The 13,730-nt window shown below is 41.2% G+C and overlaps 1 non-coding gene across 1 annotated transcript; it reads right to left on the bottom strand.

Annotated features, from left to right (window-relative positions):
- Window positions 1-1,557: 1,557 nt before the first annotated feature.
- LOC131305770 (small nucleolar RNA R71) lies at window positions 1,558-1,662 on the bottom strand. The gene has a single exon (XR_009193329.1). It is a non-coding gene; the product is annotated as a small nucleolar RNA R71 (small nucleolar RNA).
- Window positions 1,663-13,730: the final 12,068 nt, after the last annotated feature.

Below are 13,730 nucleotides of genomic sequence, written 5' to 3'. Positions count from 1 at the left end.
CCCGGATGTCCGGCTAAACTCGTTTCTAGGGTATAGATGAAACTCGATCTCTGAGTAATAATGTTTATATTTTGATTTAGTATTTTATTATTCGAATCGTGGTTGTATGACTTGAGGATTTATTTGCGGTATTAATTTTCTCTATCAAATCTTGTGTATGATTTTCTAGATTTTCATGCACGTTCATACAACAGTTCTTTATTGTTTTGTGATAGCTGAATAAGATGGGTTATGCTCCGTAAGACGTGTCGTGCTATTAGACGATCCGTGCCATAGAGACGGATCGTACTAGTAAGACGGTTCGTGCTAGGCGGCGATACCCCATGCTATTCGGTGATTCATAGAAATCTTTTGGCGATACCGTGAGGGCCTGCGAACCCTAACGATATCTGGATTGATTCGAATAATAGATCTTTATCATCGTATAGAAATTGTTACAACGGGTCGAGTGGATTCGAAACCCTAGATCTTTTCTCTCATAAACTTTCATTATTTCTTAATTGTTTTAATTTAATTTAGCTTTTAATATTTTCGAAATCCAACAATCAAACCCCTTTTTCCGAATTAAGTTAGAAATTAGTTAGAACAATTGCAATTCAGCCTTCGTAATCCCTGAGGACGATACTCGGAGTACTTACCGCTATCTTTTAGATAGTAGTAATTATTCTGTTTTATTAATTATTTTTGATACGGAAACGACACGATCAAATTTTGGCGCCGTTGCCGGGGATTACAAACATGATTGCATTGTTTTAGTTAATTTTTATTTTAATTCCTAGTTTAGGTATTTTTAGTTTTATTTATTTATTATTCCTCATATTTGTTTAATTGCATTCTTTCTTTGCTAGCATTTTATTGTGTCAGGCACTTGAATCGAGAAATTGTAGCGCAGAGGAGCAAGAAGTACATTGCAGCTTAACAGTGCAATTCAATTGGCTTTTCCTTGCGCTGTGAGTTTTCTTATTTTTCTTGGTTTTAGTGTTTTGTTTGTTTTATTTATTTATTTGTTTTTATTTTTATTTGAGTTAGGGGCATTTTGCGTTATATGTTTGGTTGTCGATCATTGGACCCATTACTTGATAATTTTGACTGAGAGATCGAACGGACCTTTAGAGCTAATAGAGCAGCCTCTCGTCACCCTTGGCCTTCACCCATTCCAATTGTTACAATGACAGAAAGAATAGAGGCTGAGGTTCCACCTGCGATAGGGGAGTACTTTCTCCCATCCGCTTACACCTCGCCATCATGCATAACATTGCCTACCACTGCCTCAACACAATTTGAAATCAAGTCCAGTTTGTTACAAACACTCCCATCATTCTATGGACTTGATAACGAGGACCCATATCGGCATTTAGGGGACTTTGAAGAGATTTGCTCCACTGTTAAAATTCAGCACTTCACTGATAATGCCCTTAGGTTGAAGCTATTCCCATTCTCACTTAAAGATAAAGCCAAATACTGGCTTAATACTTTGGCACCGAATAGCATCACCTCTTGGGATCAAATGAAAAATGAGTTTTTGAAAAAGTATTTTTCCATAGGCAAAACAAAAGAAATTCGCCAAGAACTCACTAGTTTCTATCAGAAAGAAGGCGAACAATTTCACCAAGCATGGGAGAGACTTAATGATATCATTAGGAGTTGTCCACACCATCAAGTTCCTAAATGGCAATTAGTCCAATGTTTCTACGATGGACTATGCGAACAACACCGATATATGGTGGATGCCTCATGTGGAGGCACATTTATGCTTAAGAATGAGAATCATGGGTGGGACTTGTTTGGGCAGTTAGCGGAGAATTCACGACACCGAGCTGCATCATCTCGCACAAATAGGACAACTTCTACCTCTTCAAAACATAGTGGCCTTTATGAGGTGGGCCGCTCTGATGATCTTTCCTATAAGGTAGATGCATTGACCCGCAAGTTTGACACTTTCTTATCTTTGGGTCATGGTCCTTCACATTCTTCACCTCCTGCTGCTGTTGCGGAGGTCTGTCAGTTGTGCTCCAGTCCGTGCCATCAAATAAATGAGTGCCACTTGGCATCTCAATTCCCAGAATTTCTTCAAGAGCACATGAACGCGGCCCAGGGGTTTGGTAGGCCAGCAAATGACCCATATTCTCATACTTACAACCCCGGCTGGAAGAAGCATCCCAACTTTGGATGGCGACAGCCAGACCAAGGGCAACCATTTGCCCAACCTATGAGGCCTTCATTTCCTAATACTTCCAACACACAGGCCTATTGTCCACCACCTGCACCACCCCAGTACCAACAACCTCATGCTTCTCCTGCGTCCTCCCAAAGGACACCAGCTTTTGAGGAACAAATGTTGAAGGCCATGGCTGAAATGAGAGCCGATTGCCAACAAATGAAAGCTGACTCCCAATTGCTTTACTCCCACTCTCAATCCATTACCAAGATGGAAACCCAAGTGGGTCAGCTAGCTAATGCTCTTAACCATCGGGATGAGGGTAGATTACCAAGTCAGCCAGTGGCCAACCCACGAGGGATGCACCATATTGACAATTCGCAAGGTCATGAACAAGCGAAATTAGTTGTCACCCTCAGAAATGGGAGAGATGTAGAGACCCGACCGGAGAAGGTCAAAGCGAAGGAGAAAGTGTCTCCACCTGTCGCTGAGAGGTCTAAGGTTGATAAGAGGTCTAACAAAAAGGAGACCGATCCAGTGTCCACAGTTGTTCCAGGGTCATCTGAGACATCATCTTATATTCCTAAGGCACCATTTCCGATTTGCCTGAATGCACCTTCACCCTTTCGCAAGAAGGGAGTATCCACTGATAATATCATGGAGGTGTTCAAGCAAGTTAAGATGAACATCCCATTGCTCGATGCTATTGAGCAAATCCCATCTTATGCCAAGTTCCTCAAGGACTTGTGCACTCACAAGCGGAAGGCTCGAGCCAAGTTTTTAGAGCCCATCCCCATTCCTCACCAAGTTAGCTCTGTTCTTCAATCTAACACTGCCCCCAAGCTTGCTGATCCTGGTGTGCCCACAATCTCTTGTGTCATAGGCAATCACTTTATTAGTAGGGCACTCTTAGATTTAGGGGCAAGTGTCAATCTTTTACCGTACTCTGTGTACGAGGAGTTGGGGCTTGGTGAGTTGAAGCCCACATCGGTTACTCTGCAGTTGGCTGATCGTTCTGTGAAAGCCCCACGGGGCATGTTAGAGGATGTCCTTGTCAAAGTGAACAATTTCTACTTTCCTGCTGATTTCATTGTCCTTGACACAGAGCCAGTACACCCCACAGCCCTTAAATCTCAAACACCTGTCATTTTGGGTCGTCCTTTTCTAGCCACGGCCAATGCACAAATTTCTGTGAGGAGTGGAGTGATGGAGGTATCATTCGGCAATATGAAACTGAGTCTGAATATGTATTCGGCCACTCGACAGCCTCATGAGGAGGAAGATTGCTTCGCAGTCGATGTCATTCATGAGTTAGTAGAAGAGGCGCTACCGTACATTTTGGTTAAGGATCCTCTTGAGACATGTCTTGCCCATTTTTGCTATGAGGAGTTTGCTATTGACCAATCCATTGCTGAGGTCAATTCTTTGTTAGACCTCGCACCTTGTATGGCCAAACCTACTTGGCGAACTCCTCTCGAGCCTTTACCTGCTTTGTCTAGCATTCCAGCTCTTCCCTCCATAGAAGCCCCACCGAAGCTTGAGTTGAAGCCTCTCCCGGCTTCTCTGAAGTATGTTTTTCTTGGCCAAGATGACACCTTGCCCGTGATCATTGCCTCTGACCTTTCTTCCGAGCAAGACGGTCAATTACTTAAGGTGCTTAAAAAGCACAAGGGTGCGATAGGGTGGTCAGTGGCCGACCTCAAGGGTATTGATCCCTCCGTTTGCATGCATCGCATTCATTGCGAGGAAAATGCAAAACCATCAAGAGAGATGCAAATGAGGTTGAACCCTAACATGAAGGAGGTCGTTATGAAGGAGGTGGTCAAATTGCTGGATGCGGGTATCATATACCCCATCTCTGATAGTAAGTGGGTGAGTCCTACTCAAGTAGTGCCCAAGAAGTCAGGCATTACTGTCCTTGAGAATGATAAGGGTGAGCTTGTGCCCACACGCATGACAACTGGTTGGCGTGTGTGTATTGATTATAGGAAGCTCAATTCCATGACTAGGAAAGATCATTTTCCACTTCCATTTATTGATCAAATCCTAGAGAGGTTGGCGGGCCAGAGCTATTTTTGTTTTCTGGATGGCTATTCCGGATATAACCAAGTGGCCGTTGACCCAGTGGATCAAGAGAAGACTACCTTCACCTGTCCCTACGGTACTTATGCTTATCGGCGCATGCCTTTTGGCTTATGCAATGCACCTGCGACCTTTCAAAGGTGTATGATGGCTATTTTCTATGATATGGTGGAGGAATTTCTAGAAGTATTCATGGATGACTTCTCGGTCTTTGGGGCCTCCTTTGATTCCTATCTCCAAAATCTTGCAAAGGTGCTTAAACGGTGCGAGGAGACTAATCTGGTCCTAAGTTGGGAAAAGAGCCACTTTATGGTTCAGGAGGGGATTGTTTTGGGCCACGTAGTGTCCAAGAGGGGGATTGAAGTTGATAAGGCAAAAGTTGACTTAATTTCTCGACTTCCTCCCCCCTCATCAGTCAAGCAAATTCGCTCTTTCTTGGGACACGCTGGGTTTTATAGGCGTTTTATTAAGGATTTTTCTAAAATCGCCAAGCCTTTGTGTGATCTTTTGGCTAAGGATGCCCCTTTCATTTTTGATGAGGCTTGTATGAGAGCTTTTGAGAAGCTCCGTGAGGCGTTGTCCACAGCACCTATCATGCAGTCTCCCAACTGGTCTTTGCCCTTTGAAATAATGTGTGATGCATCCGACTATGCAGTCGATACTGTTTTGAGCCAGCGGGTTGACAAGGTCCCTCATGCCATTTATTATGCGAGTAAAACCCTCTCCGGTGCGCAGTTGAACTATACCACTACGGAGAAGGAATTACTCGCTGTGGTCTTTTCCCTTGACAAGTTTCGGTCCTACCTCTTAGGTTCGAAGGTCGTAGTATACACTGATCATGCTGCTTTGCGGCATTTGCTTTCTAAGAAGGAGACCAAACCTAGGTTGATTAGGTGGATTCTGCTCCTCCAAGAGTTTGATGTGGAGATTCGAGACAAGAAAGGATCTAAAAATTCTGTAGCAGACCACTTATCGAGGATCCTAGTGGATGCCTCTGGTGACACCTTGCCCTTTAAGGACTCATTCCCTGATGAGCAACTCTTTGAGGTGTCACAAGTGCGACCCCCATGGTATGCACACATAGTCAACTACCTAGCCACAGGCGCGCTTCCCCCTCATTGGTCTAAGCATGACAAGGACCGTTTCTTTGCGCAGGTTAGGCACTATTTTTGGGAGGATCCAGAACTCTTTAAGTTGTGTTCGGACCAGGTGATTAGGAGGTGCGTTCCTGAGACTGAGTACCATAGCATTCTCACCTTCTGTCATTCACTTGAGTGCGGAGGGCATTTTAGTGGGAAGAAGACGGCGGCGAAGGTCTTACAAAGCGGTTTTTATTGGCCCACTCTGTTTAAGGATGCATATGTGTTTTGCAAGGCATGCCTTAAGTGCCAGAAAACCGGCAATATTTCGCGCCGTGATATGATGCCATTGTCCTCCATCCTTGTTGTGGAGATGTTTGATGTTTGGGGGATAGACTTCATGGGTCCGTTTCCATGTTCGCATGGGAACGCATATATTCTTGTGGCCGTGGACTACGTGTCCAAGTGGGTGGAAGCAGTAGCCACCAAGACCAATGACCACAAAGTTGTGGTCAAGTTTCTTCAAAGTAATATTTTTACTCGTTTTGGCTATCCGCGGGCGATTATTAGTGATGAGGGCACCCATTTTCTCAATAAACACTTCGCCGTCCTGGTGCGAAAGTATTCTATCACTCATAAGGTGGCAACACCTTATCACCCTCAGACTAGTGGGTAGGTTGAAGTGTCAAATAGGGAGATTAAACGCATACTTGAAAAGACGGTTAGACCCGATCGAAAAGATTGGTCTTTAAGGCTCGATGATGCTTTATGGGCCTACCGTACAGCTTATAAGACCCCTATTGGCATGTCTCCTTACCGGTTAGTTTTTGGTAAGGCATGTCATTTGCCCGTTGAGTTAGAGCATAGAGCTATGTGGGCCATTAAGAAGTTTAACTTCGATATGGCCACTGCCGAGTTAAATCGTAAGCTCCAGCTTGCTGAATTGGAAGAGTTGCGCAATGAAGCATATGAGAGTGCACGAATTTATAAGGATAGGACTAAGGCATTTCATGATAAACACATTGTTAGGAAGTCCTTTGAAGTTGGTCAAAAAGTGTGGCTCTTTAATTCTAGACTTAAACTTTTCCCGGGTAAGTTGAGGTCACGGTGGGATGGTCCATATGTTGTCATTCGTGTTTTCCCCCACGGAGCTGTAGAGATTAAGGATCCACGTGTTGGTAATGTTTTCAAGATCAATGGCCAATTGCTTAAACCTTACGTGGAAGGAATTGGTGATGGCGTGGTGGATGGTGCCACAGTGGAGTCCATTACTTTGATGGACCCAATTTATATAGATTAGTGCTTTCATTGGAAGTCTAGGAGACTTAAAATCCATGGAGTTTGTGATATCTCCAGTGTTTGCCGTGCTCGAATGGTTTTCCACGGTCTGGTATAGCCACCTTGTCAAAGCTATGTACGTAGTACTTAGGAGGTTGGGTCTGGCGGCAGGCGCGTAGTTAGCAGCGAGAAATCTGTCTGAACCATCCGACTTTAGTGTCCAGCTTGGCGGAGATTGCTTCATAAGCCGAGTGGTGGGTAAGGAATCTGGCAACCCCAGAGGGAGTGACAGCTTATTAGATGATGGCACCACTTCTCAAGATATCGTTGAATCCTACGCATATTGCTCTTCCAACAAGTAAGGAACCACAGTCTTTGACAAGGGAGAAAAGTAGTACCCGTGTCTTTCGCGTGAAGAAAGTGGATGGATTTTTATTTTATTTGTACTTCTTGCCTTTATTTATGTTCTTTAGTTATTTTTCTTGTTTATATTTTGTTGTTTTGGAGGCTAACATTTTGCAGGTTGTTCGATCCAAGTTGGGGGGTCTCCCTCTTGCTATGATAGTTTGCTATGTTCCTCCTTTTCGAGGTGATACCTTTCCTCTCTTTTACTTTTCTGTCCTATCTTTTTATTTTTCTACTTTCAATGAGGGCATCGAATGGTTCCAGTTGGGGAGAGGGACTACTTTGTAGTTTGTTCTTAAAAATCTTAAAAAAATTAAAATTTTGAAAAATACAAAAATAGTGGGACCCATTTGCATGCGGTTTGAACCAGTTGTGATTATTTGTTGGAAAACTAAGTTGAGGTGTGTTGTCTACCGTAATGATATCTGTTTTTGGCATGATAGTTCTACTTGCTAGCTTGTCTTAAGAAGTTGATTATGGCACTTTGGTTTAGCACTCTTGCACTTCACGTATACTTGGGCTTTGATCACTAGTGAGTTGTGAATTGACTGTTCTTGATGGCTAGATTAGTGGAGACTTATGCCCTAGTGAGCTTTTGTGCCTTATCTTTTTGTTGGAGTGGTGTCAAGTAAACTCTTAGTTTGTCATGGAAAGAGTCAACTTATTGAGGTCTTATTATTCTTGATTGCTGAGTGTTGGAATTTGAATGCATAATACTATCTCTCGATTTTGGTTAGTCATGTGGATGTTACACCACTGGGAGAGGATTATAGGCATTTTCTTGATGCTTGAGCCAGTTCGTTTCTTTGTGTTCACATTTATCCCTTGCGAGCCACTTTGAGCCTTATATACTTAGCCTTTTCTTGGTTAGCTCCACCTTCCATATTGTTTGGAGATCCACCTTCCATATTGTTTGGAGAAAGGCGAAAAACATAGAGGTGTAATTTTTGGATGGATTGTGAAATATTTTGTGCTTGAATTGGTGATCCCCTTAAAAAAGAAAACACAACAACACAAAAGAAAAAAGAAAAAAAAGAATGAAAGGGGTACCAATATGTTTGAAAAGGTGGAATCATGCTTTATGATTGGAAAATGTTGAAAGGGTAAAAGGAAAGATAAGTTGGAGTTGAAAAAGTAAAAAAATTGGGCTCACATTGTTAAATTAGCCCTAAATTGTTTGCCTATTTTCAGACATGTGATATTTTACCCTAACCTTGAACTATTTTTCCTTACCCTGCATTACAACCGAAATTAAAGTCCTATTTGATCCTAGGGGTGATGGAAAGTGGATTGATGGATGAGAGAGAGAGTTCCAATGCTTGGTGTTCCATTCATGAGACCGTGTGTCCACCATATAAAGCGTTCTTTTCGTGTCATAGTGTGCGAGTGCTTTGTTTTCGTTTGTATTACTTCTATCCGCACACTTGAGAGTTCATACTATGCACCTTGTTTCGAGTGTTTTTCTTTGTGAGTGCATGACTTGGTAAGAATTGAAGTCGAGACTCGGTCCGGAGAGAGCGGTTAGTCATTACATACTTGTGGTTGAAGCCCATATCACACACACACTAAGCCTAGGTGCCATGGTTTATTTCTTGACTTAATAGCGTTTGGAACTATTTGCGCCTTCTTATATCATTCTGGTAGTTGCATATTCTTTGCTTGATGAACCAATAAGTTGTATGACAGATTTTGGATTCCATGTGAAAGGATTCCTGTGTTTTGTGGGTAATCACTGCTGAAAATCCTCACGAGACTTCACTCGTCCTACCGGGGCCGCTTGGGGGTTTAAAAGAACTATCAGTCTTAATTTGTTTTCTTTAGTTGCATTTTGTTTTCTTTGCTCGGGACTAGCAAAGTGTAAGTTGGGGGGTGTGATAGACGCGTAAATGTTCATATGCGCGCCCTCTAAATTTTCCTTGCTAAGTTTATTTATATAATATTACTTGGAGATTTATACTTTTATTTTTGTTGTAGGTATTTGGAGGGTTTGACACAAAAAGTGCAAAGTTAAAATATTTAACGGTGTTCGAAATTGGGAGTTCGGGCTCAATCAAGTGGAAGGCCTGAATTACAATATGAAGTCAGGACTTTAGCACTGAACTTAACCGAAGTTCATTGGCCAAGGAATTGCACTTGCACCACTTTGACTAAGGATGGGCCCATGATGTTATAATATTACTATCTTATTAGGGCTTTTATAATGGAATGAAGAAGTCGGCTATCACAGCTTTGATAAAAGAGGTGACTTTTATTAGGCATTCGGGACGAGGCATTACAGAGAAAAAGGAGACCTACGCAGACTCACACGCCATCAGAGAACGAAAAGGCTGTGACCGAAGGCTGTACAGAACCGGTTTCGACAGTCAATCACGGTGGAAAACAGAAGCAATATTGCGATGAGTTCCACCCGGATGTCCGGCTAAACTCGTTTCTAGGGTATAGATGAAACTCGATCTCTGAGTAATAATGTTTATATTTTGATTTAGTATTTTATTATTCGAATCGTGGTTGTATGACTTGAGGATTTATTTGCGGTATTAATTTTCTCTATCAAATCTTGTGTATGATTTTCTAGATTTTCATGCACGTTCATACAACAGTTCTTTATTGTTTTGTGATAGCTGAATAAGATGGGTTATGCTCCGTAAGACGCGTCGTGCTATTAGACGATCCGTGCCATAGAGACGGATCGTACTAGTAAGACGGTTCGTGCTAGGCGGCGATACCCCATGCTATTCGGTGATTCATAGAAATCTTTTGGCGATACCGTGAGGGCCTGCGAACCCTAACGATATCTGGATTGATTCGAATAATAGATCTTTATCATCGTATAGAAATTGTTACAACGGGTCGAGTGGATTCGAAACCCTAGATCTTTTCTCTCATAAACTTTCATTATTTCTTAATTGTTTTAATTTAATTTAGCTTTTAATATTTTCGAAATCCAACAATCAAACCCCTTTTTCCGAATTAAGTTAGAAATTAGTTAGAACAATTGTAATTCAGCCTTCGTAATCCCTGAGGACGATACTCGGAGTACTTACCGCTATCTTTTAGATAGTAGTAATTATTCTGTTTTATTAATTATTTTTGATACGAAAACGACACGATCACCTTGTTAGTTTGGATGGTGCTGCGACAACATTATCTATAAACACTAGAATGATTCGACGAAAAATAACACTTATTCACACAGCAAAATATATAATAAATAAATTCTATTGGTAATATGTTTAGAATTTGATATATTCACCTCCATGTAGGCATAAACGTGGCTCCTTCCACCTTTTGATCAATTCCTGCTTCCTATCACACAACCAAATATGGCAACCAATCATAACTTAAAGCTAATTTGCGAGGTAGAAGAAAACCAGATTCCCCTTCGTGACTATCAAACCTAGCTCGACGAAACAAAAAGATAAAAGGAGCTCCTTACCCTCCCAGTTGCTAATTGCGCTACATGCTTTGCCACTGATATCGCACAAATACATGCTCAGTACTGCAGCTGTTGGACACAAAATAGCATCATATTCACCAGTCAATGCTAAATCAGATACAACTCTACACTACCAAGCGGAAATAGACCAGGTGACGGAGGTAACCATACAGCTCACTTTGATTCATCTGATCTGATCCATCTTACAATCAATTTACTTTGTTGCGATTGCCTTAACTACTCGCATTTCAACTCTGTGATTGTTTATCTGCAAAAGTATCTTTACAATGTATCAAGACCAACGTGAAGAAGGCCACAGTTATAAATGCAAGAATGGGAAAGGATTTTTACCCAGAGAGTGTCCTTGATTAAAGCCTAAGAAATTTGGTGAGACTCAGCAGAGATACTACCTACCAGTGCCATCAAGCTCATCTTTTATATACTGTCCTCATGGACAAGACCTACACCATTGAAAGGAAGAGTTCCACAAACAATTAAGCATATGCCAAAATCTTAGGCAGAGCTCAGCTCGGCTCAGTTACGTACCAGAAATCTACATGGGTCACTACAAATGATGACCATAGCTTTTCAGCAATGTCGAATTTGTAGCATGAAGATCTTCAATCTCTGTATGCATCCAGCCTGTGTTAGAAAAGACCTTCAGAAGCTGATGATATAGCGAAACAGATGTACAATCTTTTTCCTAATGTACAAGACAGTCCTGGAAAAAGAGGTAAGGTCTCGCTTTCCTTTGCCACTCAAGTGTATGGCATTTGCCGTGCTTTGGCCCCTTCTTTCCTTCCCTAATGAAAGAGTCCACCGCCTGCAACAATTAATTTGAGTACCCAAAAATGGAGTATGATCTGTACTAAAAAAAATCTATGAAAAGGTTGTAAGCACCTGTATATCTGAAATCATAGTAGAACAATGAAAATAAGAACAAGTGTTTTAGACCATAGCTGAAGCAGCTTAATTTATTCAAAGACTTCCCGAACGATTCATTCCAACCCTCTTGTTACATGCTGATACTAACTGGCCTGTTCCCTTTTATCTCACCATACCAACGTTGAATGTCATAAAGCCAATTTCTCATCTACTTCAATGCTGTACAATAGCCAAACAGGACTCCTCAAACCTGTAGGGTTTAAGAAATCAGGCATCTAATATCTGAGAACGAAAAAAGGATGAATAGCTTCTTTAGGATACGAGACACAAGAATATTGCAGCCGATCCCTCTTTGGAGTACTCTGCAAATGAATACTCCTTCACTTGCATTTCTTCTGGGGCTGAGCAAACCCCTAGCCCAGCACAACCACCCGATCAGCAGCCCTAATGCAAGACTAGCAATGCAGTGTACAAAATGGAAAATAAATTAAATCTCTTTATTTTTGGGATAAGGCAACGAGGGATGGCACAAAATCAGCATTTCCTTCATTTGTCATCTTTGTTGATTCATCGAAACTATCAGACTATGTGACGAGTGCAAATAACAGTGAATAGACTTCTTTTTCATTGATCAAACTCACATTAAACCAGAATGATATGATGTGCCTAATCCTCCCCACCTATTAACGAAAAAAACATCCACACTTTTGGAACCTACCTATAGCTTCAATATCTCAATGTCAACAGCATTGTTGTTAGGCTTCTCTTTCATTGATCAGACTCACATTAAAAAATAACCTGCTTAATCAAGCAAATAGTAGCACAACTTCATCCTTGCTGGATTGACAAGTAAATCATGGATGGAATTGAGGGGCCTCTCCACATCAGTAGTAAAAGGTTTACTAATGCGAGGATTCGTGTGTTTCCTTCTTCTTCTTCTTCTTTTTCATTAAGATTGGTAGGATGGTTATGATGCTGCATGCAAAATTGAAATTCCAGATTAAAGACATTAGTTTGTGACACATGATTATTGATACCGTTAGCGAAACAATAAGAAAGCAAATTCTTCTTGGTCTAGTATGGTGAACTATCACCATAAACAGATGACCTGCATCACTATAACAAAAGCAACCAGAATAGGTAATTATTTGACCGCCATCAGTTTTCAAAAATTAAGAAGCGTGAAAGATCTTGGGAAGTATGCTTTTATGCAACAATTTCGTCAACTTGGAAAGCACGTACTGACCCCATTTTCAACAACAAAATTTCGAAGGAAGAAGAGGTTGTGGATATCGTGAAGACAAGGGGTGGATTTTTGGATCAAAGAGAAATATGATTTGAAGGAGTATTCCATCAAAGGTTTCAAGTGGTGTCTAGCAGGTATCAGAGTTCAGAGGCGAAGTCTTCATATTAAGTGGTGGTATTTTCGGTGCCTTCCAATGTCTTATTGTATGCTTTTCTTATTCTCCTTTTGTTGGTTGCTGTTTAGCATCTGATCTCGTTAGCCAGAGATGCCAACTTGTTTGGGATTATTCTAAGTGTGATACGATACGTCTTCAACCCTTCTCGATGTAACCTGTTCGTGCTTTTAAGAAAATTTTCTCATTGCCTATCAATTTTTTATTTATTTTTGCTAGTGAACCGTAGCAAGTGGACCCTACACTAGCTAGCGAGTGTTCGAAGTTTGTCCATCCAACAAACTATAACTATGTGGAACCATCTCATATAAATTATCCCACAAGAACAAAATTATTCCTCCATCCGTCCGATAAAGTTAGCCCCTTACAAAATTACGTGCAATTTTTGAACTTAAAAATAATGTACTTACCAAAATAATTTTTTAATTTTTTTGCACAGCTCAAAAGATCTTATCGAAATCCAAAAAATTATTTCGTTAAGTACGTTATTTTTACTGCCTAATCTGCAGCTCTAGTGTAAAAGACTTTGCTGGTCCAAGAACTCTGAAAAAACATCAAGCGCTTTCTAGGCTTTGTATACCTGAAAACTCTGGTTTTTGGCAAAGGCGTGAATGCGTTGAGTGCGGGCGTGCCAAGACTTATAGCGCCTAATTTTTGATGAGGATTCCCGTGAATCTTGACTTCTAATGTAAGAGCGATTGTGTGTGACCCAAAGGTTAAAGATCACAATGAGGATCGTGGTTTGCCACACAGTTGTGAACTTCAAATTTCCTAGTCGTATAGGAAATGGGACATAAAAGCGTGAATTTTATTACTCCGGGATAATAAAGTTTGATTACAAGAAAAGTAAAAATCCAAACTACTTGATGAAGTGAATTTAAATGGGGTTTGAGCATGAGGTACTCGATAGACTATTTTGCTGAAAGTAGGAAAGTATTTGTAAGCGTGGAGCTTTGATTGGTGTTGGACCCGTTTTTCATCTTGTGAAC

This window comes from Rhododendron vialii, chromosome 10a, assembly GCF_030253575.1.
Source record: "Rhododendron vialii isolate Sample 1 chromosome 10a, ASM3025357v1".
Lineage (NCBI taxonomy): Eukaryota > Viridiplantae > Streptophyta > Magnoliopsida > Ericales > Ericaceae > Rhododendron > Rhododendron vialii.
Note: the sequence above shows the minus strand (reverse complement) of the source record. Positions and strands in the feature narration are given on the sequence as shown.